Source organism: Ambystoma mexicanum, chromosome 2q (assembly GCF_040938575.1).
Source record: "Ambystoma mexicanum isolate Mex_15411 chromosome 2q, UKY_AmexF1_1, whole genome shotgun sequence".
NCBI classification, from domain to species: Eukaryota; Metazoa; Chordata; class Amphibia; order Caudata; family Ambystomatidae; genus Ambystoma; species Ambystoma mexicanum.
Window position 1 is genome coordinate 1248499978 of NC_090924.1, and position 27456 is coordinate 1248527433.

Here is a 27456-nt window from a genome sequence, read left to right on the forward strand (position 1 = left end):
AACCACAACAAGACTAAATAGTTTAGAAAATTCAATCTCCAACACAGCAGGGTTGGAAAAAATATTAAAATGATCCTTAAATTGTAGAGTAATGCTTAAAACGTAACCTTGACGTCACGCAAGGGCTAGTTAAAGGAGCACTAGGTACAGTTGTTGGCTTTCAATCATACCCACGTGACAGCAACATTCATTTTGTCAATATACGCTTTGATAAAGTTTCAGAAGTGAAAAGGAAAGGGCGCTCAATTGCTCGATTCCTTCTCTTCAAAGACATGTATGTACGTAGAGAGCAATTTTCTCTAACTCTTGCATATGCAGTTACCATTCATAAATCCCAAGGTCTTAACGTAGAAAAAATATTGATAAATATAGGAAACACAGTCTTTAAGGAAGGCATGAGCTATGTAGCATTATCATGCTTATGTACATTTGACGGTCTATTGCTGATGAACTTTGATGGAAGTAAAGTGAAAGCTGATATTCCTTGCATTCTAGAATACAATAGACTGTGTTCACTGTAGACCCCTCATCTGAAAGAATATCCTGCTCCAGATAAAGTAAAATGTGGTAAAAGAAAACTAAATGAAACAGAAATTCAACAGAATCCAACATCAAATTCCTCAAAGAAAAGAAAAGAAGCTAAAGCTTCAGCAATTACCACAAACAAAGAAGAACCTATCAGGTAATGTAAACCAGGGCCGTCGGCAAAGAAGGAACAGAAATTCTGAAAAATGCACTCAGACACAGAACTAACTGGTCCATTCAAATTTGCAAATGAAAGTGAAGTAAATTGCTATGCAAATGTAGAAATGAATATTCTATTTCAATTGCCACCAATTGTTAACAAGATTTACTTGCACAGTACAGACCAATTGTGTTTGCAAATATTAGTGCTTCATAGAAATGCAACAAGCAATCCTGACAACACATACAGTGTTCATGGAATACGACAAGAATTGGACGACTGTGCTGGAATGGAGAGATTCACTCTGAGCTCACAAGAAGATCCACAAGCATTTCTAATGTACTTACTATTAGTATTGGAAAACAAAAGCATACCAGTGAATGATTCCAGATTTCGTACATGTGGAAACATACATGCACTCTCTGTGGGAATGTGATACAGGAAGAAATCCCAAATGAGCGATTTGTGTATGTTTCCATACCAAATTGTGAAAGCATTCCATTTCAGCAACTTGTACAGAATGCAAACCAAGGTAGATTATGTACTATTTGCAATTCAGACAATCGCTCCACCTTACTGATACAATCACATAGTGCCTACATAATACTTATGCTTCTACGTTATAATGCAGATGGTACCAATAACAACTGCAAACTGACTGGATTCACACACGGTCAAGTGTCACTTGGAAAGAAAACCTTTACAACAATAGGTATAATCTACCATGCAGGAACTACAACCAATGCAGGTCACTGCACTGCATACATTAAAAAGAAATGTGGATGGTTTGAATGTAATGATAGCACCATTGGCCACTGGGTCATTTCAGCAGACAACTGCCATAGTGAGTGGTGTCTCACAGCTCACGCAGTCACGTTGCCTACACCAGGTGTTGGCAATCATTACTGCACGCCCCTCAGTCCTCAGGCACATATACATGCCCAGAATCCCCGCAGAAAGGCAGGCCGTGGTCCTGGACTTCTACAGGGTGGCACACTTCCCCAAAGTGCTCGGTGCCATAGATTGCACCCATGTGGCCCTACGTCCACCTAGGGCCACTGAGCACATCTAGCGAAACCGCAAGCACTAGCATTCCATCAACGTGCAGGTGGTATGCGATGCCAAGGGAATCATCACCTCTGTCTATGCAAACTATCCTGGGTGCACCCATGATAGTTTCATATTCAGAATGTCTGCCTGAGCCGGGCCCTGGAAGCTGGGAAGCATGGCGACACATGGCTCCTAGGTGAGTACAAATGCCTGTGCACATGCATGCATGTCACACACAGACAAATACATAAGCCCAACTAATGACAACCATTATCACCTTCCCACATACCTCTGAGCACCTACATGATGACGCCCATACGGAACCCCACCCCACCACCCCAGGTAAGATACAATGCAGCCCATATTGCAACCAGGGCCATAGTGGAGCGCACATTCGGAGTACTCAAGTCACGCTTCAGCTCCCTTGAGCACTCTGGTGGACAGCTACTATATGCACCCCCAGTAGTGTGCAGGATCATTGTGGCAGCATGTGTCCTGCACAATGTTGCAACACGGCATGGCGTACCGGTGGACATGGTGTTTCCCCCACATCCCCAACCACATGCACGGCTGCTGCGCATGGGAGGGGAAAGGGCATGTGGCGAGGCAGCCTGTACCCAGCTTGTGGCCACATTTTTCACCTAAACTCCAACCCCTGCAGAGTGCACACAGGCCTTGCACATACTAGGTCACAATCGATGATGAGAAAGGGACAGTTAACTGTCACAACCTTACCACCCTGAGAATGTGTACTAGGAAGTGCCACATTGTGTGCATCCCCAGCTAATTAAACACAACCAATCCCATGTGACCAAAGGGAACACATGCAAGGTGCTCCCCCCCTTGCTAAACAGGGCATGAAAGTACTGGTATGCCACCCAAACTCTCCCAACACCCCTGAACCCTGTCTGCCACACCCTACCATGGAATGCAACGGCAAAACATCAAACCATATGCACAACACATGACACAATATTCATGAAGTGCCATGTGAGAAATGTAAATAGGCAGCAAACAATTATACCTGACATGGAAACTGAAGAAATGACTGACCAAAACCTCACACCATGAAAATGGTGGCACAAATGCATGCCACCAATGGTCCAACCAAGAAAAGTCAGAATACTTGTTGCCATGCAAATTGGCATATCAAACACCGCTCACTGGACAGCACAGTGAGTGTGCATTGCATTGGCAAAAACCGTTCAGCACCATTTGAAAAAATGGCATTCAACCAAATAGTACCCTGTCATGCATGTACACAATCAATGACTCAGAAGAGAACATGGATTGTCATGGCAGAGCATGCTTGAGAAGGCAATCTGGGTGCACACGTGTGCATGGTGTCACTGGAGTTGGTGGGGGGGGTGTTGCCTAAGCGTATTTGTCAGTAGGGACATGCATTGAATACATGCATCTGAAATTAAATGAGTGCCAGTGTCCCGTACACATCACATGTGAACATATCACTCAATGACCCCCCTGTATGTTAAACTACACCCATCCCCTGGCACCTCAAAATAAAGCACAACATTGCATCAGCCATTGACCAGCAGAACATATCATATACAGAGTACCCCACATCGACAATGGCAGACAGTGACCCTTTACTGAATCATAGAAATTCATAATACGACCTACACACAAAGTTCATCAAAGTGCATCAATGAGGGAGTGAACAAGGCAGAAAAACAGTATATTCCTACATGTCCTTCGAACAGTCCACAATGTGATAATGAACTGTAAAGTCAAAGTACATATTACACGTGTCTGGAACAATAAGCGAGAGTCTAGGGAGGGAATGTTGGATGTCAAAACTAGCATCAACATTCCTATAGCTGACGGCAATAGTTGCAGTGCAGGAGTCACATAAGGAGGTGAGTGAGGGAAGAGGAGGGAAGAGGTTAGGAGAGTAACAAAACAAGTGACAAACTATGGTAGTTCGACAAAGAATCAAGATAGTGCTGTGGAGGGGTTGAAGAAACACAGAAGGGTATGGGTGAACAGCCGACCTGTAATCAGTGGTGGAGGGACAAATGATAAAAGAAACTCACAAAATTAGAATAAATAATTTGAAGGTGGGGTGTGGAAGGACGGAGGCAGAAGGGCAAATGTCTGCAAAGAACAAGCGCCTACGTATCACCATGGCTGATTGCAATTGGGGAAGTGGTGGAAAATGACAGCCAGAGTACAAAGAGGAGGGTAAAGGGTGGCGGAGAGGGAGAGGGAGGAGAGAACGGAGGAGGGGGCCAAGCTCAAAATGCATAAAGGGGAAGATGGTGAAAGAAAGCACACACAGGGGGCAGAGGGAAACCATACAGTGCAAAAGAGTAGGGGATGTGATGATGAAGGGGGGGCAGAGGGACACTGACAGGGGCAGGGAAGACAGGGGGCAATCAAGTGACTCAAAGGCTGGTGGAAAGGTCTAGACAGGGCCTCCTTTGTGGGCTTTTGGTAGTGGTGGCAGGCTCTAGCATCCTGGTTGGCTGGATTGTCACAAGGGCCAAGTGCAACCAGTGGGTTGGGGGAGCAGGTCCAGGACACAAACAGGACAATCAAATCAAGAACAATGCAGTCATACTTCAATTGGCACATCAAAACACCAGCCAGGGCTGCAAGATGGCCAATGTGGTGCTAGCAAGGAATGGGTGGTTGATGAAATGTGTGGTGACATGGGTAACTCAGCATGCAGCATTCATGTGGCGTATCAAAATCACTGGTGGGAAACTGTCCCAAGTCAACATTTTCAGTGCATGGACTCCTCCCACCATCCGTGTGTTGTACACAGCCAAAGGGTGCATGGTACCACCTACAGCAGGAAGTACATTAACATGGACAGTCAATATATAACAACATCTCAAGCAACATGATGAAATGCACAGTCAGCATATTACTCACCAAAGTGAAGTGCAGACATGCATTGGAGAAAACATCAGGAATACCCACTAGGGGTGTACACACAAGTAGAACTGCAGGCTGGCCACAGAAATGATGGAAGCCCAATGCTCATGTGTGATATGCTGTTACACCGAGCCATCCTTGCGAGCCCATGGAAAGGGGAAGCAGGAGTAATATGTGTCAGGACCCCAAGCAAAACACATACACAAGACAAACCTGAATGGGCCCATCTGGAACACACAGTGGATGCCTCCCGATGCCACACAGCACCACACTGTCACATGTATGCACAATAGACAAAAGAAAATTGAAAAAAATAAAAAAATCAATAAAAATGAGTAATTAAAAATAAAAAATAAAAAATGAATTGAAGAAAATAAAAAAATAAAAATAATCTTAAAAAATAAAAAAATAAAAAGATAAATAATTGTAAAGGAACAACAAAATAAAGTGAAAATGAAAACAAAAACACTGAAAAATGAAATTAAAATAAAAACATGCCCAAAACCATACAATTTTGATGAAAAATCAAAAATATTTCCATTAAAAAAAAATGCAAGGCTTCTTCCTTGATGTGCCGGAGGCCGGATCCATGTCTGAGGTCCCAGCCTCTTGTACATGAGCACATTCCTCCTTTTGGCCGGTGGTACTGACCCTGAGTGGGCAATGTGACCCTGATCAGTAGGGGCAGTGGCGCTGGTGGACTGGACCAAGGAAGTGGGTGTTGCTATGAGGACAGAAGGTCTGGTTTGGGTCTGACTCACCGCCGGGAGGTGTTGGCTGCATCTGCACATGCAGTTACCACCACCCGGCTGCTTGGGGCAGCAGATGTCATGACTACCCCAGATACATGTTGCACAGTCACAGCTACAGTAGACACACATGACTCCAACATCCGGACAAGATGGAAATCGTCCTGGGAGTCCTTGTCACTCAACGCAACATGCGCTGCCTGACCCAGAGCCCGGGTGGAGGTGCCCACAGCTGCACCTGCAGCTACCACCACCAGTGGGCCCGTGACAGCAGATGAAAATTGCTGTTGGGTGATATGGGCGCCAGGTTGTGATGCAACAGCTGCATCACCAGGAGGCACAGGGGGTGGTGGTATGTCTGCACCAGCACGTAGCTGGGCATCCCATCCCAGAGGGGCACCCCTGCCTCTCCCCTCCAGTAGCCACCCTGGCCACCCTAGACTCCCCGTCCATCCTGGTATCTGCGCCCACATGCCCGACCACGTCCAGCCTTGGGAAGATGCCCAGCGTTCCCGCCCTTAGCCTTTGGTGGCCTCCCAACCATGGCACCGATGGAAAATAGGCTATGGGAGGTTCACTCAACAATTGTCCTGGGCAATTGGCTAGAAGGGGGCAGGGTACTTGATGGAATAGGTACCCCAGTGCCCCTGGAAGGCTGTCTGTGACCCCTGGGGAAAAATGACGGGTCACGCAATGCTCGGGCACCCCCAAAAAGAAAAATTAAAAAAGAAAAAAGAAACATTTAGAAATTTACAAAATATAAGAACAAGAAAGTGAGAAAAAATAAAAATAAATGTGCATGCGACCCTGGTAGCCCATGTGCATGGATTTTACCTCCAGCAGTACGGTGTGGCACCCAGGAACACAAAAAACACGTACGCGTGGAACACGCAAGCTACCATGACCTCGAAAACGGTACGCGATGCACAGGGGGAACCATAGTGGGAAAAATAGCATGCGCGACACATGTGCTTGTGCGCGTAGGCAACTCCCACCAAAAGAAGAGGTATGGACTTCAGATGCTGTGAAGTGATCGCTTGTGATTCCAGGAGAATAAACGCACGCATTCACGTACAGCACGTACAGTGCTCTGCTGGCCCGCGCTCACATTTAACCCGTGCTGAAGGCAACTCCCGCGCGCGTAACGTGACTTACCCGCTAAGGCCCTTTCCTTCAATTACACACATTCACACTTGCACGTTATTTTTTGGCACGTGCGGATGCACCCGTGCTGAGGGAAATGCCCGTGCATGTTAAATCACAGACGCGCTTACACGCTAAGGCCCTTTCCTCCAATTACATGCATTCACACATGCATGTGATTTTTTGGCACATGGGGATGCACCCGTGCTGAGGGAAACGCTTGCGCGTGTTACGTCACAGACGCGCTTATGCGCTAAGGGCCTTTCCTTGAATTACACGCTGATGTGCTATTTTTTCACGTGCCAAATCACTCCGTATCAAGCTGGTCATGCAACAACACACGGAAGACCACGCTCCTGCCCAGAAGGCCATTTCCTGACCCCCATATCCCCGAGCAGACTCCCACCTGCCATCTGCTGCTGCCTGACTGCCTGCTTGCCACGTGCCATGCCATTTGGTGCCAGCATGTCAGCCATCTGCAGGGTTCCAGTTTCAGTGACCATCCCTGCTGGAACAGAAGACTCCCGACTGAAGTTCCATCGCTCTACAGCCCAGCACCAGGACCCAGTTGCCCACCAAAACCTGCCACGGGGGTTGCCATATTGGGGGAAACACCATCAGAAACCACTGGCAACCCCCAGCCAGAGAGGCAGAGGACTGCCAGCTTCACAGCAGGAGAGGTTGGCATCCTGGTGGAGCAAGTCCTGGTGCATTATGATGCCCTCTACGGAAGAAGACGCGCCGCCAAGGATGGATGGGAGAGGATCTGGCTGGACATCGTGGTTGCCATTAATGCAGAGGGGGTGGCAACCCGCGACATACACCACATCTGTAAGCGCTGGGAGGACTTCAGGTCCAGGGCCCTCAGGAAAGCCAGTGCCTCTTAGAAGCAGCGGATGCAGTGAGGCGCTGGGTCCACCTTACCACCAACGACATGAGGGTCCTGGAACGCATTAACCCAGCGCTTTACTGCCAGGTCCTCGAGAGGGAGACCGGTCCGGAGTTGAGGGGTAAGTGTCCATGTGTACTTGTTGGACGCAGTGCATGTTGAGGTGTGCCATGAGTGTGCAGCTTGTACATATGTCTGAAAACGTCCAGGTATGGATGTGTTTGTGCAGGGACATGACCGTGCTGCATGTGAGTCCTGTCATGAGTGATGCACATCGATAGTGTATGAGTTACAAATTATGATGCACAACTGCATGTGGAGATGCATACATGTTGGTATTTCTGTGTATGTACTATGGCATGGGTGGGGTGTGACACATGGATGCTGGTTCCACCTTCATATATGTGCATGGCATACGTGTGCATGTGTGGGTTGCACGTGTGCAACAGTGATACAACATGGATGTGACACGGACATGTAGGAACCCGATTGGCAGATGTGAAATAGTTGCTGATGATTTCACAGTGACAGGTAGTGGAGATGTACAGATGCATGTCTGTCTGTTGGCGTGTGTGCATGTGTTCGGCACTCCCCATGTTGCTTGTGACATCATGCCAACCTTCAGGTGTTCATGCTGGTGTGGGTGTATGGATGCTGCTGCCTGCTGCACAATTCCTGTCAATTTGTGCATATGTCAGACCCTCCAGCTTATAGCGATTTTGCGATCCCACAATATGCCGCGAAAACGGCTGTTTTGCGCAAAAACAGCATTTAAAAAAAAGAAAAAATGTTTTTTTTAACATTTTTTTATCAAGTAATCTGCAAAAATGACTGTTTTAAAAAAAATAATACTCAGGGTGCCAGGTTCTCAACTTTTTTTTTACACAAGACATGAAATGCGCTAACACATCTCCCTTGCGCCCCAAAAAAGTGCAGCCCAATCCACAAGGGACACATGAATGGGCACATTTTATAGGGCTTTTTCACCTCCTTGATCAAATAAAGTGGCGTTTCTGTCAATTTAAAAGTGCATCCCTCATTTCCAAGAAGAAGCACTTTTAAATGGGCAGAAATTGTAAGCAACCCTACACGCACGGGATGTGGGGCTGCCACTGCATGACAGGGTCTTTCCTGACCCTTTCATGCATTTCCTTTAAGGTATGAACCGCTGCTGTGTCGCTTGCATTTCTGTTCCTCAAAAAGGATAAAAATGCATTTTTTGGGTCGCATTTTACAGCGGCAGGCACCTGGAGGGCCTGTCCCTGTGAAAGGCGCTAGGAGTTTGCAGAACACTGTCGGGAGAGCGATTCTATTGAAAGTACTGCCCATTTTGATGACAAAAATCTATCGAATCTTACAATTTGCCTATTTCGTCCAGTACTATTCGATGAATTTTTATAAATACTGAACATGTGTTGCGAGGGTGTCACCCGCTCCCCATGTTCAGTATTTTTGGTCTAGGGTGGTTGCAGAAGTGTTTTCCCCTTTTCCTCAAAATTGGAGGCGGGGACAGAAAAAAAAGAAAATAACGAAAAAGGGACCCTGTGGAGTCGGATCCGACCCGCGTTAGAGGGACGGATCTGGCACCACAGGGTTGCAGGGGAAGTGGCAGTGACCAAGCAGTTAAGTAGGGGAGCAGGTGGGGTGGTGGTGAAAGGTACATTTTGGGTTGTTTGGCTCAAGTGCAAATCAATTCGTCTGCAAATAATTACACTTCGGTCAAACAACCCAGAACACCATTCAAGGCAACTGGCCAGCGCACAATTTGCGCTACAGCTCAAGCCTGTGGAAATGCGCCGGTCACCTTTGAGAATAAGGTGACCTGCTCATTTCCAAAAATGGGTTGTCTAAAAATAGTATATCATCCGTTCTTTTTTTAAATGCCCCATCATTTGAGGAACTGGGTCAAAATCTACATTTAAAAAAAAAAAAAAATGGTTACACTATGAGAGAGAGGGAGAGTGATGGGTGAGATGTGAAGTGATAGGCAAGAAAGCAGAGGGAGAGCAGTGGGTCAGAGGAGGAAGCTCTGCACAAGAGAGCAGAGGAAGCAGTGATGTGGTGGGCCAGAAATTTGAGAGCGAGCAGAGGTACAGAAAGTAGAAGGAGCGTGTGGTCAGTGAGCCAGAAAGCAGAGAGGAAGCGGTTGGCCAGATAGAGGCAGTGAGCTGCAGATTGGGAAAAATGATGAGGGAAGAGTGCGATAGAATGGGAGAAAGGATGCAAGATGCAGAAGCAGCACAAAAGAATGAAGGACTGTATATTGCGGGAGGAATTGTAGAGTGTAAAGGTGTGAGTTGGGAGTATGATTTGGAGTGTGGCAGCGGCTGGGCCGTGCAAATTGTGACTTGACAGTGTCACATAGCACGTGAGCATTTGTATGACAGAGTGAGAGGTTAAGGAATGTAAGTTGTGATGGAGAGTTGGTGAGATGTGTGTTGGTGAGAGAGGTGTGTGGGTGTTTGGGGGATTGGAGAACATAGAAGGGGAATATTTTCAGCATGAACATTAAACCAGAAATGTAGCCAAATCAAACACTGTTCTGCCAATCCAGAGACATCTGGGACTCTTCCTATTACATTAATACAAAAGATAAATAATGACGATATCCTGGCTCTCTTGTAGCCTTGCACTCTGCCTATTTCCTGCAATGTGGCAATCTTACACCCTCCAGTTAATACAAAATCTCCCGCAAAAATGCCGCAATAAATAAAGGTTTGTGCCGCAAAATTTGCCATTTCATGCTGCAAAATCCTGGAAGGTCTGATATGTGTGGGTTCAAATGATATGTGTGTTGGGGAGTGTGATGCCAACAACTGTGAAGTTTGACATTGCTACTCATGTGCAACTATGATGTGTGTATCCGACCATTGTACAGTGCCCTGATGCCTGTGTTCTATCTCTCCCTGTCTGCAGCGTCGACTGATGAAGAGGGCAGAGACGGTGCTGTGGAGCACATAAGCAGGGATCCCACCACCAGCCGGAGACGCAAGCCCCAGCTCTCCTCCCACATTGTCATCTCTTCCGGGAGTGAGGAGACTGGTGCCGCGTCCATGGCTGCAGCTGCCGAGGGAAGGTCCAAGAGGCGGAGGTTGGAGGTGGACTCCTCGGCTGCAGAAGGGGCAGCTGAGACCCCACAGGGGCCTATGGAGGAAGATGGCACTGAGTCATCCAGGTTGGTGGGGAGTTTGGTTGAAGAGGAGGCCATGGAAGCCCATGCATGGGGCCTGGAGGGGGGCATTCCACTGGTGCTAGTGGTGCAGTCCAGGGACAGGAGGCAGCACAGGCTGCCACAGAGGTGCCTGTGTGTAATCCTGTCCACGATCCTGTGAGTGCATCATCCCGCAGCAGCAAGGATTCCTTCGTCCAGACCCGTTTTGAGGGGGGGGAATGCGCAAACAACAACTGGCCTTCCTCTCCCTGCGGACGTGGCAATCGGGATTGAGCATGTCCTAGCTGGGGTGGCGTTGGTCAACGGGGTATTCGGGATGGCGTGCAGAGTTCTCGTATGGACGATGCATGTCATTTCAAATATCTTATTCACCATGTCACCCTACTAGGATAGGTCGCCAGCGCTGGGTTCCTCCATGTGCTGGATCTTCTAGCGACCCCCTCCTCAACTAAACCCCCTACGCGCCAGTCGTCCTCCATGCCATCTTCCTGCCCAAGTATCACCTGGGCACCCTGTACAGCTGCCCATGACCCAGCGGCCAGGCTGGTGGAGGACACATCCCTGCTACAGTCAGGAGTCGGAGGTCCAGCAGGGGTGGCCACCCCAACAACTGGACCCCAGCAAGAGAAGGACATGCAGGCATCAACAAGCAGGACACAAGCACGGCAGCAGCAGGTTCAGGGTGGGAGCGATGATGGCTCAGGGCCTTCAACATCTCAGGGGCAGGAATCGGCCAGAGGGCAGGAGGACCCTGCATTGGGAGTGTCTTCCGTGTTGCAGCGGTTGGGCCAGTGGATAGATGCGGAGCGCCAGGTGGAGGAGGCACAGCTCACTATGGTCAGGGCAGAGAACTCCATGCGCAGGGCATTGAGGTGGGCTGAGTGCCTCGAGGCAACTCGCAAGGAGTTGGAGGACACCATGACTGCATCCCTGCAAGACCTCAAGGCCAGGGAAGAGGCCCGTCTCTGGTACATCGACGTGGAGTTTGATGATGCCCTGGCCCGGAACATTAAGTGCACCGTTGGACTTGCCCGCCGCCTTTGTACATAATTCTTTAGTGTTAGGTTTCCTTTGTTTTTTCTTTTTTTTGGAGTTAATGGACTTTGCTCCACTTCATGTATATAGTTTTTATTCATAGGACATTGTGTTAGGTTTCATTTTTTTTTGGGATCATGGACCCTTTGGACTTGGATTGTATATAGTTGGAGACTTGTACATACTTTCTTTTTTGACATTCTCCATGGATCAATGGTTTTCATTTTTTTGGATTTCTTTTTTCATGTTGGCATTGGCGATGGACCACTTTTCTTTTTTCATGCTGTGGATTTTTGGTTTTCATTGGAATTTCTGCTTTTTTTGGTAATGTCTGTCATTGTTTATTAATGTTTAAGTTTGATTTCATTCATGTTATTTCATTATGTATTTAATACATTTATTCTAACTTCATGATTGGTGTTGTGTACTATCATTGTTTTCGTGCATGTCTCAATGACCATTGCCTCAGTCATGTGTTGCCACTGTGTGGCTCTTTTGTGCATTTATGCATGGGCATGGTGGTTCTTTTAAGACTGTCATGGCATGGGTAATTTGGGAGTGCGTGCAGTGGATGCTTGCATGCTTGTACTGGGGGGCAAGGGGGATTTGGGTTGGCATTAGGGCCATGGGTCTGTTTTTTTGGATATGTTGTTTGGTGGGCCATGTGTCAGGGCCTGCTGGCAGGTGCCCGTCAATGGGGTGGGTGGGGGTTTTGGGGGGACATGATTGGGGGCCTGCTGGCAGGTGCCCATCAATGGGGGTGGGTGGGAGGTGTGGAGGGACATGAGTGGGGGCCTGCTGGCAGGTGCCCATCAATGGGGGTGGGTGGGGGGTGTGGAGGGACATGAGTCAGGGCCTGCTGGCAGGTGCCCGTCAATGGGGGTGGGTGGGGGGCATGTGTTGGTGCTCCCAAGTTCATGGTGCCATGTGGCCTGCCTGTGGGGCATGGTCTGGGGTGATAGGCTGCCTGTGGGACATGGTCTGGGGTGATGGGCTGCCTGCGGGGCATGGGGAGGGGGCACACCCAGGAGGGCACACACTGCCAGATCACATGTGAAACTCCATGTCCACCCCAGGAATACACATAGGGCAGCGAAATTGCGTGTGAAAGTCCACGCGCACCCCTCGGAATACATGTAGGCCAGCTCGCGCTAGCGAAATCGCATGTGAAAGTCCACGCGCATCCCTGGAATACACTTAGGCCAGCTCCCGCTATCGAAATCGCATGTGAACGTCCATGTGCACCCCTCGGAATACACGTAGGCCAACTCGACCTAGCGAAATCGTGTGTGAAAGTCCACGCGCATCCCCGGAATACACGTACCCCGCTGGCGCCAGCGAAATGGCATGAGAAAGTCCATGGACACCCACGGAATACATGTAGGCCAGCTCGTGCTAGCAAAATCTTGTGTGAAAGTCCATGCGCACCCCTCGGAATACACGCAGGCAGCCCATCCACTCTCCCCATGGCCCGCAGGGAGACCATCACCCCAGTCCATGGGCCACAAGCAGCCCATCACCCCTGGGCATGCTCTGCATGCAGCCCATCACCCCAGTCCATGGGCCACAGGCTGCCCATCACCCCAGTCCATGGGCCACAGGCAGCCCATCACCGCTGTCCATGGCCTGCAGGCAGCCCATCACCCCAGTCCATGGGCCACAGGAAGCCCATCACCCCTGGGCATGCCCCACAGGCAGCCCATCACCCCAGTCCATGGGCCACAGGCAGCCCATCACCCCTGTCCATGGCACACAGGTAGCCCATCACCCCAGTCCATGGGCCACAGGCAGCCCATCCCCCCTGGCCATGCCCCACAGGCAGCCCATCACCCCTGGGCATGCCCCGCAAGCAGGCCACACCACAGGGTGGACTTTTGCCACGCATTTTACCTGACGCAGCGGGGTACGCGTGTTCCCAGGGGTACGCGTGGACTTTCACATGCAATTTCGTTGGCGTACGTGTATTCTGGGGGTGTGCGTGGAGTTTTACACACGATTTCACTGGAGCGAGCGGTGTACGTGTATTCCGGGGGTGTGAATGGAGTTTTATACGCGATATCGCTGGCGCGAGCGGGGCACACGTATTCCGGGGGTGTGCATGGATTTTTACATGCAATTTCGCTGGTGTGAGCGGGGTACGTGTATTCCAGGGTTGCATGTGGAGTTTTACACGTGATTTCGCTGGCGCAAGCAGGGTACATGTATTCTGGGGGTGCGCGTGGAGTTTTACAAGCGATTTCACTGGTGCGAGAGGGGTACGTGTATTCCGAGGGGTGCGATTGGAGTTTTCCATGCATTTTCGTGGTTGGGGGGCTGTATGCTGTTCCACTGGCCTCTGCGCCATGTAGGGGATTTGTGCAATGTTTCTGGCACACGGGGCGGGTTTGGTGGTGTAACTGGCACTGCTGCAGGGTCACTGCGGCACTCTCTGCCGTGTCTGGTTATGGATGTAAGTATCCATGAATACGCTGTACGGTAAAAAGGGTTTTGGCGCACATGGCTGGTGCAGACTGTCACACACGCACTTTGTGCACCATCCGCTTGCGCCACTTGTGCACTAAATTCTATGAATTACCCCCCATGGTTTCCAAAGTGGTACTCCTGTTTGGGTAGTATGTGTCTAGTAAATTGTTTTCAAAATGTCCTGGCTGTTTGGATCATTTTTGGCTATTTTTTTTATGTCCTCATATGATTTGAGAACTCTTTTTCTATATTTAGCAGGACCAAGACTTAGCTATACTATATTTTCAGATTTTCCATACAAAGCAGTACCTTTTAAACTGTCTGCAGCTTCATAGCAGCCACATTCTCTGTGATAGAGCATTTTTCATGCCTAAACTGTACAATTTCTGTGACAGTGTTTTGCCAGATGATAATTCATCCCAGAGGTCTTGAAGCTCTGTTTTTCTGCTTTGGTTAAGTAGGCTGAGACATATTGTGCAACTGCAGTGGAATTGTCTGCAACGTACTGCACATCCATGTTTGCATTCCATAATAGGGCAATGATTGCATTGTAATCATTGATATATTTTGTTTCTTCTGTCCTTTTTATGTAATATGTGTTCTTAGGTGATTTACCTTTGACACGATGTCTAACTAAAGACATGAAGTTGTTTACTTGAACTGTTGTTGTAACTGGTTTAGGGAAACCAAAGTGACATTTGGTGTTGTATTTCCCTTTGTTTTTATATTTGCAACAACAATATTTCCCACATTTGTTTCTCTGAAATTGTAAAATGTGTGCATGAAGGTCACTATGGGCCTCATTACACGGATGGCGGTAAGGATTTAGCGGTACCGGTAAAATACCGGTGAATCCTTACCACCTTACTACGAGGTCCCTTTGCGGGTTGGGGTATTTAACGCCTGCTTTTTGCAGGCGTTAAAGACCATCCCGCAAAGGGACCCAGGGAGCTAATTACGGTACCGCAATATGCGGTACCGTAATTAGCGCCTTCCCCATTCCCATTGAGCCCTATGGGCCAAAAATGGGAATGGGGAAGGGCAATGGTGGAAGGGGGAATTACCGCCCCACCAACTTTGGAATGGGGCGGTAATTCCCCTTTCCGCCAAGGCGGTGCCAGTATTTTACCGGCATGAACCATGGCGCTAATAGCGCCATGGTTCTCCGCCATCCGTGTAATGAGGCCCTATGTGTTGTTTGGGAAGGAATTTCACAAGTGACATACTTTTCGATAAACTGCAAAACAGTGGCATTACTGTCTTGACCAAATTTAGGGGCATCTTTAATCCATAAAAGCATGTGGATATGTTGTGCTCCTCTGGCTTGGGATTCTTTTCTCCAAAAGAAGTGTTGCACTTCTCCGAGGGAAGGAACAGTTTTAATACAAATAAAGTGTAGCATAGCAATGAAGCGATGATGGAAATATCTTGAAACATTAACAGAATATAGAGATCAGAGATCTCCAGTTGTTAGTATATCTATGTTTGTTTTGTTTTTGTTTGCTATGTATAGCAAATCCTGTAAATCTTCCCATGCATATTCTGCACAAACTTAATGTAAGAAATCAAGTGGGTGGGCAAAGGTTTCATATCATACAGCGTATATCTCTGTGACGTCGGAACTAGTATTCTTTTGTACCACACATGTTTGCTAAAAGATTTGTAATGCGTGATTGTAGAACCTCATCGTTTTCTTCTATTTTTTTGTAGGAATTGCATAGCTGACATATTTTGAAAATGGGTACATGATTTCAATGTGTGCGCAACTCTGTAGCATAGAGTTGCTAGTTCACTTTCAAAGAGAAGGTAGAATATGTATTCCACATTTTGTCTAAATCTGGGATTGGTATTCTGATGCTGTTATTTGTGTGGGTCTATCATCGTACCTTCTTCCTTTTCCAGTAGGAAAGAGTAAAGGAAAGGCATGTGCTTCTATATTTTTTCCCATATGCTGATTGGTGATCCTTTGGCTTGTCACATTTGGTACGTTTCCAGTTAATCAACTATGGTGTCTTTAGAGTGTGATGGATGAATTGTATAATGGTCTAAAATATTAGATACTGTAGCAGGATCTAGAAGTTGAAATTGACCAGTTTCTGGTGACTCTTGAATTATTTCAATGGATTCTCTCAGGTTTTCTTCAATATTAATTTCTGTGTAGTATTTATTGTTGTCTTTTAGATATTGCAAGGCTTGTCTAATTTTATGTAAGTCCACGAGTTGTTGCCAAATTTTTTTGTCTTTTGTAGTTACACCATTTACTAAGACAATTAAAGATTGATATATTGGACGTTGCACTCCCAGAGTGTGTACATTTTCTTTCAGATCTAATGGTAAATAAACTACTTTGCCAAGAATGCCTTTCACTAATTCAGAGGGAGGTAATTTTGCAGTTTTTGCTTGAAATGGGTGCACTGTTTGAATTACGATACTCTCAAATAAATTGACGTGTTGCAGGGGTTTTGGTAGTGGGAATAATTTGTGATAGTACTTGAAGGAGTTTGGTTGTTGTCAAGTCTTGCAGTGCAGTAACTACAAAGTATTAACGGGTCAGTAATTTTGTTTTCTGCCATAAGGTAGAGAGCTAATTCAAACCATTTGGAATCTTCATTGTTTTCTATTTTATATGTTATATCTACAGTTTTTGTGCTACTTTTATAAAACGTTCTGCGGCAACACACACACACATGATTTGGTACTTCAGCGGATGTACTTTTCAATTTTAGTATTACTTTTTTGTATGTTTGTAGTTGAAGGTTGTTCTCTGTACATATTTTCTCTGGATATGCTCTATTCCTTTGAGTAGTTCTTTGGCTATACCATGTAGAAGATATTTATTTAAATTGGCTACTATTAAATCAGGACTTTTGGCATAGTACGGTTTATGAACCAGATTTCTTATAGTTGAATGATGTGTTGATATCATTTTGATATGAGGGAAGGTGCTTTTGCAAATAGATCCTGAAATGCAGGCTAATGAATGTCCTTGTAGTCCTGTGTGTTTGCGCACTGGACAGGTATACATATTTTGTAGTCGTTTCATTTTGAATTTGTCTTTGCCTTTCACATACTGATTGAGGAAATGGCGTAAAGATTTGAAAGATTTTTTGGCAATATTACACATTGACGTGCATGTCCATGTGTACACTGGACATTTTGGTTCAGTGGAATGGAGAGGTGATACTGAGTTTTCTGGGGATATTTTTGTAAGCAGCATTTCTTGTTCCATTATGGTATTATTACGTTTTTCATACCCTCGTCCACTGCTATGTATGGCAATTGTGTTTTTTTGCTTTTGTTTGTGTGCTTCTTCATTAAGATATGGTTCTGTGCTCGTGGTGTGACTCCATTCACCTCCGCAGATATTTAAGAAGTTATTTTTGTTGACATTCCGTTTATTGAGAAGTCTTTTTTGTAGTTTAGTAGTTAGTTTTGTTAGTGGTTTCATTCTGTTTAAAACTAAAATAAATAACTTACTTTTGAGAAGGATTGCACTGTCTACGAGAGCTTCTAAGATTAATTTTCTCTGCTAGGTTTTAAGGGTTGTGCATGATTTCTCTCATGTTTTTATAAGGTTCTGAATGACTCTGTGGCGGAACATTGTTTGTAAAATGCTTTTTTTGGTATACTTACTTGCCACTACATCAAGATTTATAGGTGTAGTGTTAGCAGTAATGGTAGCTGAATTCTTGCTAATCACTTTCTGTTTCGTTTTACATTTTGAAAGAGGATGCAAAGTTTCTGTACTGGAAGCTTGTTTTGTTTCATTTAATAATTGTATTAGCTGTTTTGTTTGAAGTTTTTGTACAACATCTGCTAGAGATGGATGCTTATTTTGTACACTTTTATTTTGATTTGCTCTACTTCTGCGTTACTTTCTATGGAGTTGCTTTTTGGTAGGCTTTTTGGTGGGCATTCTTTGGGGTCTGTTGGAGAAAAAAAGAAAGTGTGGGTTGGGCTGTTGTGCAATGCATGTGTGCTGTGTGCGTGAGTGTCTGAGTATGATAGTAAGGATGTATGTGGAGGTGTGTGATAAATAAAAACTATAAACAGAATATGCCAACAGGTATCTAACTGGCCTAAGATTCTGCAACAACCAAACAGATAGAAGATTAGCATGAAACTATAAATAAACAATTAGAATACACCAATAAGTATCAAACTGCCCCAGAAATCTGCAACAAGCCAACAGATAGAAGATTAGCAAGAAACAAGAAATAAACACTGAAAACAATGAAATAATATATTGTACTGGGTTAACTACTAAATATAAGAGTGGAAATAAAGCAGAAATGTCTATTATGCAATGTAATACATCTTTATAAACTACGTACACTAACTTGATCTTTTCTTTTAACACGGAAATTGAACAGGAATATCTGCTCCAGTTAACCAAGTCATGAAAAAAATATATTCAATCACACAAATTCAAACAGTAAGTATATTACAATAAATACAACTCATAAATACTGCGCCATAAATACTGGATATAACACAACCATTGAAGCAAACATCTAACCATACACCACAATACAATATGTTTACTTCCATGGATATGTTATACTGCAGTGCTTGTTACCAAACTCTACAATCTTAATGACATCACATAGCCAAAACTTCACATACAAACTATACAAATCAAACAGTACACAAACTGTACATTTACAAATATTTGGGCAGCCATGCACCCACGACTCTAGGCCCTGGCCACAACCACCGCAGCATATCACAACCATAGATCACACCCATAGAATCAAACATTGTAAGTGGCTAGATGGGCCACTGCATTGCATTTTTTATGTCCGTGGACAGCCACGGTGTCCGCGGGCATGACAAACACATCAGGGGTGCTTGCCACCTAAACAAATACAGAATTTCACCCATCTCTTACTCCCCCACCCTCCCCAAGCACTCTTACACACAAACACACTTGCCAAATTTGTATTTTGCCCGTTCGTTGCCGCGCTGTCCAAGATGGCAGGCGCATCAAAACAATGCGACGTACCTCTCGCTTCATTCCAGCCAATCAGCGAACACATCACATGTCTGCAGAAATTACGCAAGCCGATTTGCCAATGGGAGCAAACAGGGAAGTTTGTCCATGGAGCGGACATAGATATCACAAATATTTTGTGACCTACTTTTTGGTCATTTTAAAAAAAACTACTGGATGGATTTTCACCAAATGTACAAAAGCTGCCAATTTGGTGAAAATCCATGCAGCGGTTTGGGCTTTAGGCGTGAGCAAAGTTTTTTCCTCATTCACTCTATGGGAAAAAAATACATTTTGGGACCCACCCTATAACTTTGCCCCCGCTTGATCAAACCTCACCAAACTTTGCAAAAAAAAAAATCAGAGTGGGCCATATTCTTTTTTTGCAATGTTTGGTGAGGATTCGTCCAGGGAGAGCGAAGTTATAAGCCATCCAGAAAGTGCTCTTCCTATGGGATTTGCAACTTAACCATAACTACACAGCCACTACGGTGGCTGTGTCATATATATCTACAGGATGCACACTTTACATACCTACCCTTGAATAGCATGTGATGTTCCTGAACCCTCCTGTTGAAGCACCTTGTCATGTCAGTGATGTGACCCTGTGTATTGTGGGTTGCAAAAGAATAAAGATCACCATGCCATACAGTCTGGCCATGCAAATCTGCTTTGAAACTTTGAATATATGGTTTAAAATTCAAAGGAAGATCATCAGACATGTTTGCCAGTTTTGTTTTGTTTTGTTCATAATCAGAGCAGTATTATTTTCAGTGTGCACTCTGGTACTGATACGTTTTGCCCAGTCCTTGTATTCAACTTCTTCTACACTCACAAGAGCCTGTAACTCTATTGGCTATTGCTCCTTTGTTAATTCTTAAGTTTGGATTAATTCACTACAAATGTATTTTGTGACAAATGTTGGTGGTACCCACACTAACATTGTGCTTTCTTCAGAAAGATACAGTGGACATTTACTGCACGTCTGAATTATTTATTTCCTCCAGTTCCTTTGTACAGGGGAGTTAGAAAACATGATCCACTGTGACTTAGGTTTTTTTCTACATTTTAAATCTGTGTATATATATATCTACAGGATGCACACTTTACATGCCTACCCTTGAATAGCATGTGATGTCCCATCTCAAATAGCATGTGATGTCCCATCAAAGAGATATGCCATCTCTTTGGGCTCTGGAGATTGGGTTATGAGACTAGTATTGCAATATCACTCATTTAGGCATCTTCTCGTCCTTGATTATTTGTGGATACACATGTGTTCTGGGGGATGGATTTATACCCCCTATTTCGTAATAGTTAGGATAGATGTCTAGAAAATCTTTGTTCACACTTTAAACCATCAGTGTGGCAAGTGCTATCTTCTATGGCACCAGAGCTATTCATCTAGGAGGCAGTAATCTCAAAACCACTATGGGGCTGATTCATAGAATTATGTGCGCCAAAAAACAGGCTTTGTGCGCCATTCTGCTTGCAAATCCTCATTTGTGAAACGGGGATTTGCGGGCAGAATGGCGCAGAAAGCCTGTTTTTTGGCGCACATAATTCCATGAATCAGCCCCTAAATCTCTCCTCTTTTCTCTTGTGGTAGTTTATGGAATCAAATGTGTTCATGGTGATATGTTCTATGCTGGTGACAGGGTTGTGGGTGACATCGATAACTTGTTGAGCCTGGTATTTGTAGTTTCTCATAGAATCTGAGATATCATTCAATTGTCCGCAACTGTCTGTAATATTTAAAAATCTTCAGAATTTTCTGGATCACCAGCCAGAACACATTCACAGGAACAACACAGTAATGAATGCTCAACTAAACCGTCATGGGGGAATGTTGTACATAAACATGGTGGACTTGGCTTACTATTTGGGTTTGTGGATTAAGCTTCATCTAAATTCCTGACAGCTTCCTGCATCCAAGGTATTGACAATGATTAGGTGGACAGTCTGAGTAGCGTGTTGCCATCAGTTGGGAATGTTGCATGACAATTAAGATTTTTTTTATCCATGGGGGTTTCTTGAATAGACATTCTAGTGAGGGAATTACAATACCATTTGCTGAGGTTCTCGCTTTTGGCACATAGATCCCCCTGCTCTGGAGGTTGATGCTCTTTTGATATTGTGTCCACGGGAGTTCCTTTATATTTTCCTCCGTTCCTCTCTGTCTTTTAAAATCGACCTTGTGGGAGAATTGTGTGATTTTGGTGTTGCTTTAATATCAGAGGAACACTTGGTTTACCCTGCTTCTGAGACTGTTGGTCCAAGTGCCTTGGGTTTTCCCTCTGTGCCCATGCCCTAGTGGGATTTGACTAAACAATTGGAGTTTTCCTTACAACTGCTTCTGAACATCTGTAAAGTTGAACCAAGGATCATGTTCTGTGCTGATATATGAGCAATTCATGACCTTTAGTGGGTAACTAAATTTGATTAATATCTGTGGTGTATAGATACCAGCATATTTCAGGGAATGCCAACAGAGTTAATTTAATTAGTGTTACGTCTTCTCTCCTTCAGTTGTTTTGCCTTCCCATATTATATACTGTATGGTGGAAGAAATTGAATGGAAGACAACTCTTCCTTGTTATGGACCTCGAGTATAGCTTTAATTCCCTCAGATTAATATTGTAGTTTTAAATTTTAGAGTGGATGATTATGAATTGGTTATTTGTATTTTTTCTTTTTTTTTATTAATGTGGTTTGGTTAACAAGATCAACCTTTGACATAATCACACTAACATACACAATCTGTCTTAATCAAGATTAACCAATATTTATTTATAAAAAGGAACAACTCAATAATAATACATCATGCATCATCCATTTTGAAACATTAAAACAACCATCCAATTTCATTAGTTTCTTCATGTCAATATAATGTATGTATACTCACAAGCAAAAATCGACTTCACCGTAAACGTTGAAATGAGATTATTCTTTACCATCTAATTTTAATAATATGATGTTTACGTAAGCATTTTAAAACTTCTAATGTCAATGATGTTTGGACCCCCTAGCACAATATATACCAAAGTTCTTCTGTGTTCAGCCATTCAATACAATAAATCGGACAAATGACTGCACCGTGATTGCCTGGAATATTTCACAATAAATCATAATTTGTCCTCAGGTTTGCATTCCACATTAAGACAAATATCACAATGCACAGAAATCTCCTCGCTGATGTGAAGGCCGGACAACACCTGCTTTGTATTTAGCAGGTTTAATCTAAATCTCATATATTGGTTTTGCTAGTAAGCATTTGGAAGCCTGCATAGATATGGTGGTAGGGTGCCCAAGGGTTTATCAACAGCAGAAAAGGAGGAATGTATTTTGCAACCCTGCATTTACTCAATCGAAGCAATGCAATCGGAAGCAAACACTTAGTTTTTTTTACAGCATTTGGTTCAGAAATCAAAGCACCAATTGACTGGTCTAAGTGATTTACGATCAAATTGGTGAGGTTTTTCAGGTTTAATAAAGTAGGAGGTTTCCCCTCGGCCATCGACAAACTGAGTTCTATAAACATTGGATTACAGTGGAAGAGATCAATTTACTTTTAAACATGTGAGTTCCATCACAACCAACCGTGAAGACATATCATGCTTAACTCAAGCATCGCAACAGCCTTAGGAAGACTTGAGGGGAAATAAAAAATCTGCTTCCTGTTGCGCCCCTCAATAAGTACCATATTGATTTCATATGCCTGGGAATCTATGACCAGGACATATAGAATTGATCGCACCACCTTGGCTTCAGAAAAATCTATTAAACGTTTAATTGAAAGCCTTCAGCATTTAAATCAAAATGTCCTCATTTTACATGAGAACTGGCCCACTTTATTAAGAAGTCTGCTAGAAATCAAAAATTCATATTCGAAAAAGCCAAGATATATTACACTTCTCGTCGGCACCAGAGGCGAATCTCGGGCATGCCAGCATGAGTAGGGAGATTTTCATTTGAACAGAGTGCTCCGGGATACTAGAACAGGGCAGACTTTGAAATTCTCTTCTGAGCTGGCATGGTGGGGGCACTGTATCCTTTACTCAAAAGCTTTCCATTCTAGTGCTTGAGTGAGACTTTTTTCACTTTAAAAGCAGTCCGTTGCCACACCAGCACGGTGCAGCCTTTGAAAGGCTTACTTAAGCTTGTGTGCTGGTGGCACCCTATTTCAGTGAACAACTTCCTACTCCAGTGCTAGATCGGGAAGCTTTTCACTTTAATGGAGGTCTTCTGGCACACCAGCACAGGGCAGCATTTCAGCTGGCGTTGTGGCTAAACCCAATTTAAGTTCAAGAGGGGAGTTTTTCACTGAAAATGGGTGTTACAGTCCACAAATATAATACTCTAGGCCCCACTTTCTCCTTGGGAGAGGAAGAAAGAGGGGACACGGGTTGTGGCTAAACCTGGCTTTTTGCATTAAAGCAAATAGTATTTGTATTTGTATTTATTTGTCATTTATATAGCACCATACGCCAAGGCGCTGTACAAAACCAATTAACGGTACAATAAAGGGATGATAATGATACAAAAGACCACAATTGAGAAATTGCAGTGTGTGACTTCAAATACAATTAAGATTGAATTATATCAGGGCACGAAAAGTGGGATAAGAGTGACTAGACCATAAAGAAAGAGGGAGAGCATTCCAATGGAAAGGAGCAAGTAAAGTGAAAGAATGAAACCATGAGGATGCACACGGAGGACGAGGTACAGTTAGAGTTAATTAGACTATGAGTAAAGAATGTGAGACGGAACATTGAAGGAGACAAGATATGTAAGATGAATAGGACCAGGACCATAAAGGGACTTAAATACAATACAAAGAAAATTGAATTTCAGTTGAGAATGAAAAGGTAGCCAATGAAGAGAGGCCAGAGAGGTAGAAATAGAATCATGAATATACAGAGAGTACAAGAGATGGAGAGAGTAATTAAAGACACACTTTAAGGAGCTAAACGAGAAACAGGGAGACCAAGAAGAAGTGCAGAGCAATAAAAATAGTCGTGAGAAAATTAGAGACATGATTAAAAACTTAGTGGCACCAAAGGTAAGGAGAATCCTAACTTTCCGAATGTTAAAAACATGGAATCAACAGGAGCGTGATGTGATAGAAATGTGATAGGCAAAAGAAAGATTGGTGTCGAGAATAAGGCCAAGATTACAAGCAGGAAGAGAATTAGGAAGATGAGCGGGTTAAAATAGAACAAAGCTAGGAGGGACTGGCAAAGCAATTGTGTTACCTCAGAAAAAAAGAACTTCAGTTCATGAGGGATTAAGAACAAGAAAGTGATCAGACATCTAGGCATTAATAGCAGAGAGACAGAATGAGAGATTCATGTGAATAGTAGATGTGAAAGAAAAAAAAGACAGAAAGAGTTGGTGTCATCAGCTTAAAATTATGGGACAACCCAAAAGAAGAGGTATTACCAGTCGAGAGGTATAAAGAGAAAAGAGAAATGGGCCAAGAACGGACCCCTGTGGACCAGCATGGAGAGAGGAAGAGGCTCATAGCAAGTACCAGCCCAAGAGACTTACTATGTATTATTAAATAAGTAAGATTGAATCCATGCTAGTATAGAAAACCCCAAAAAAGAAAGAGACTGGAGAAGCAGTGAGTGGTCTACCATGTCAAAGCAGCAAATAGATACAGAAGTATGAGAAAAGAGGAGGGTTTAGAGTAGCGAACAGAGATCAAGGAGTGAGAGAAAAAAAGAAGGGCAGTTTCACTGGAGTGAAGAGGTCGAAAACCAGAATGGAAATGAGGTAAAATAGAATTAAGGGTGACGAAGGAAGAACCGTGGGAGTACTCAAGAGAGTTGGGAAAAAATTAGAAGGAGTACATATATTCAAAGAAGGTTTTTTAATAATAGGAAGGATAATGGCATGTTTAATCAAAAGAGGAAAAGTAGAGTAGCAATAGAAATATTAAGAAGACAGGTGAGATAAGAATTAAGAGAAGGATAGATTTTTGGAATTAGAGGAGAAGGAGCAGGGGCTTTAAGAGAAGCATTAGGAGTAGCCTGCGAGATGAGCAATGAGGTATCGGAATTAGAAATAGGTGAGAAGGAGGAAAGAGCCATAGCAGAGGCAGGCAACGAAACAGGGTAAGAAGAAGTGAAAGAAGTAAGAGATATAATTGAGCAAAGGGAATCAACTTTAGAAGTAAAGAAGTTAGAAAAGTCATAAGCAGTAAGCGTCGATAGGAGATAATGGTCAGGAGAAGGAGTAAATACACACGAGAGGGATTGAAAAAGATGTCAGGGATGGGATGATTGAGAGTGTAAAAGTTCAGAGTAGTAGAAGCGTTTAGAAGAAAGAAGTGCATCATCATAGAGAGTATGGTAAGTAGAAAATGATTCACCATCAGCCGTGGAACAGGACTTAAGCCAGCAACGCTTCAGGTGATTATGTTCCCAAAATTGCCTTTGCTTTTATACAAAAAATGAGTAACTGAAGTTGCACTGTTTTCATTGGTCACAATACTCACCCAAACAAAAAAAATGTATTTGAATGTATTAGACATATATACCGATTTCGACATATTTTGAACAGGATGTGAGGCTGGCTGTTTCTGCATTCAGTCTCTTGCCAAATCTTTGGAAGCAGATCTGGGATTTTCCTGTGTCAGATCTGGTCCTGAAGACAGAAAAGCTTAGCGTGCTCATGCCGGGTGATTTTCTTGTATATAGGGCGCCTCCCAGACCTGGTCGAGTCTGCTTCCATTTCTATTTGAAGGGTGGCTGAATGACAGTTTTGAAAGCTCTTCATTATAGGGATAGGGTATTGTTACCGCCTGGGCCGGCGTTTGTCCTCTGCCACTGTATGTATGCTGCAGCTGCCATGTTAATGAAAGTTTAAATGTAAATAGTCTGCTCTCCCAGGAGGCAAAGATGACAGGATCTTGGAAGCAGACCTATCCCAACGAGTCCCAGGGCTTAACACTCAGACATCAAGGCAGAGTCTTGCCTTCTTCCTGCAACATCCTCAAAGTGGGAGTATTAACCCCTTCCAAGGCAGGGGCTGATACCACCCTATTGCAGTGAAAAGTCCCCAGCTCTTGAGCTGGCACTGGGGGTGGCAAATTCTGTTTTGCCGGGGCCCTGCCAGAGCTAAGGCCATCTCTGCCTACATTCAATGCAGGCCAGTCTATCGACGGAATACAACTTGTCTTTGCTTTACACTTGATGCACAATGCATCAAGGGTAAAGCAAACATGGCTAGTGTTATTACCCATGCATGCCAACTTTTCACAGTTACATACATGTTGCTTACACTGTCAAGGCCCACACTCAAAACATTTGCAGAATTTGCCTATCTCTGCCATCCTAACTACAAGGGTAAACTGCACTGTGAAGCCACAATATTGAGGACAATTCCTTTAGAATTAGAAACAAGACAGATCGATCCCCTTTTATTTACATATCTGGAATATTGTTTAATATCATAGGTAAGCGTTTTCCTCTCAATAGAGCTGACAATTAGATGTGATTTGTGATTAGTTTGAGAAACATGCATGTCAGTTTATTTGCAACACTCAGCTTAAGTTTGCACTGCATTGTACCTTTGTGTTACCCTTTAATAGGTAATTAGATGTTATGGGTTGTACTGGAGTTCCTTGTGATCTTGAGCAACACTGTTCTGGGGATGTGTGTTCCCTTGCAGTGAAGTTCTAGACAAATTGAAACATCAGTAATGAGTATATGTATTGATGGGGCAAACACAATTATTTGGGCTGTGCGCATGATTTACCTTCAGAATGTAGCATTTTAACCCATACCCACCAATAACTTGCACTAACTTGTTTGTCTGACTCCAAAGCCCCTAAATTGTTGATTTTTGTTTGTTGGGGGACAAGGGATGTGACAGCAAGGCTACACAAATTTGGGCTGCGAAATTTGCCACCTTTAGGAGACCACAGGAGGAACAAGTTCTGCCACTGACAGAAGCAAACCTCAGTAAAGCTATTTTATTGAGATGAAAGGCTGGTGTTGCATGTAAAAGTGTCATCACTCTAGAAGGTGATGACCGTTTTTCTCAGGCTGCCCTGCTTGGTTTGTTTTTATTAAAGTTTGCAGACTCTGGGAATATTTTTTTATTTTTTTTTTGCTTCTGCAGGTCAAGGGTCCGTTGACAGCTCTGGTTGTTAATTGGCTAAACTGTCCTATATTGATTGCAGGCCAGTCTACTCACAGTATCACACTTGACTTTACCTTTGATGCAACGTTATTGTGCATCTTTACTGTGCATCAAGGGCAAAGCAAATATTACATGTGTTGTCACTGGCCTACATCCAATATAAGGGAGTCTAGCAAGCTGTATATTCTTTCTTTCTGTGGCATGGCATTTATATGGTAATACTAA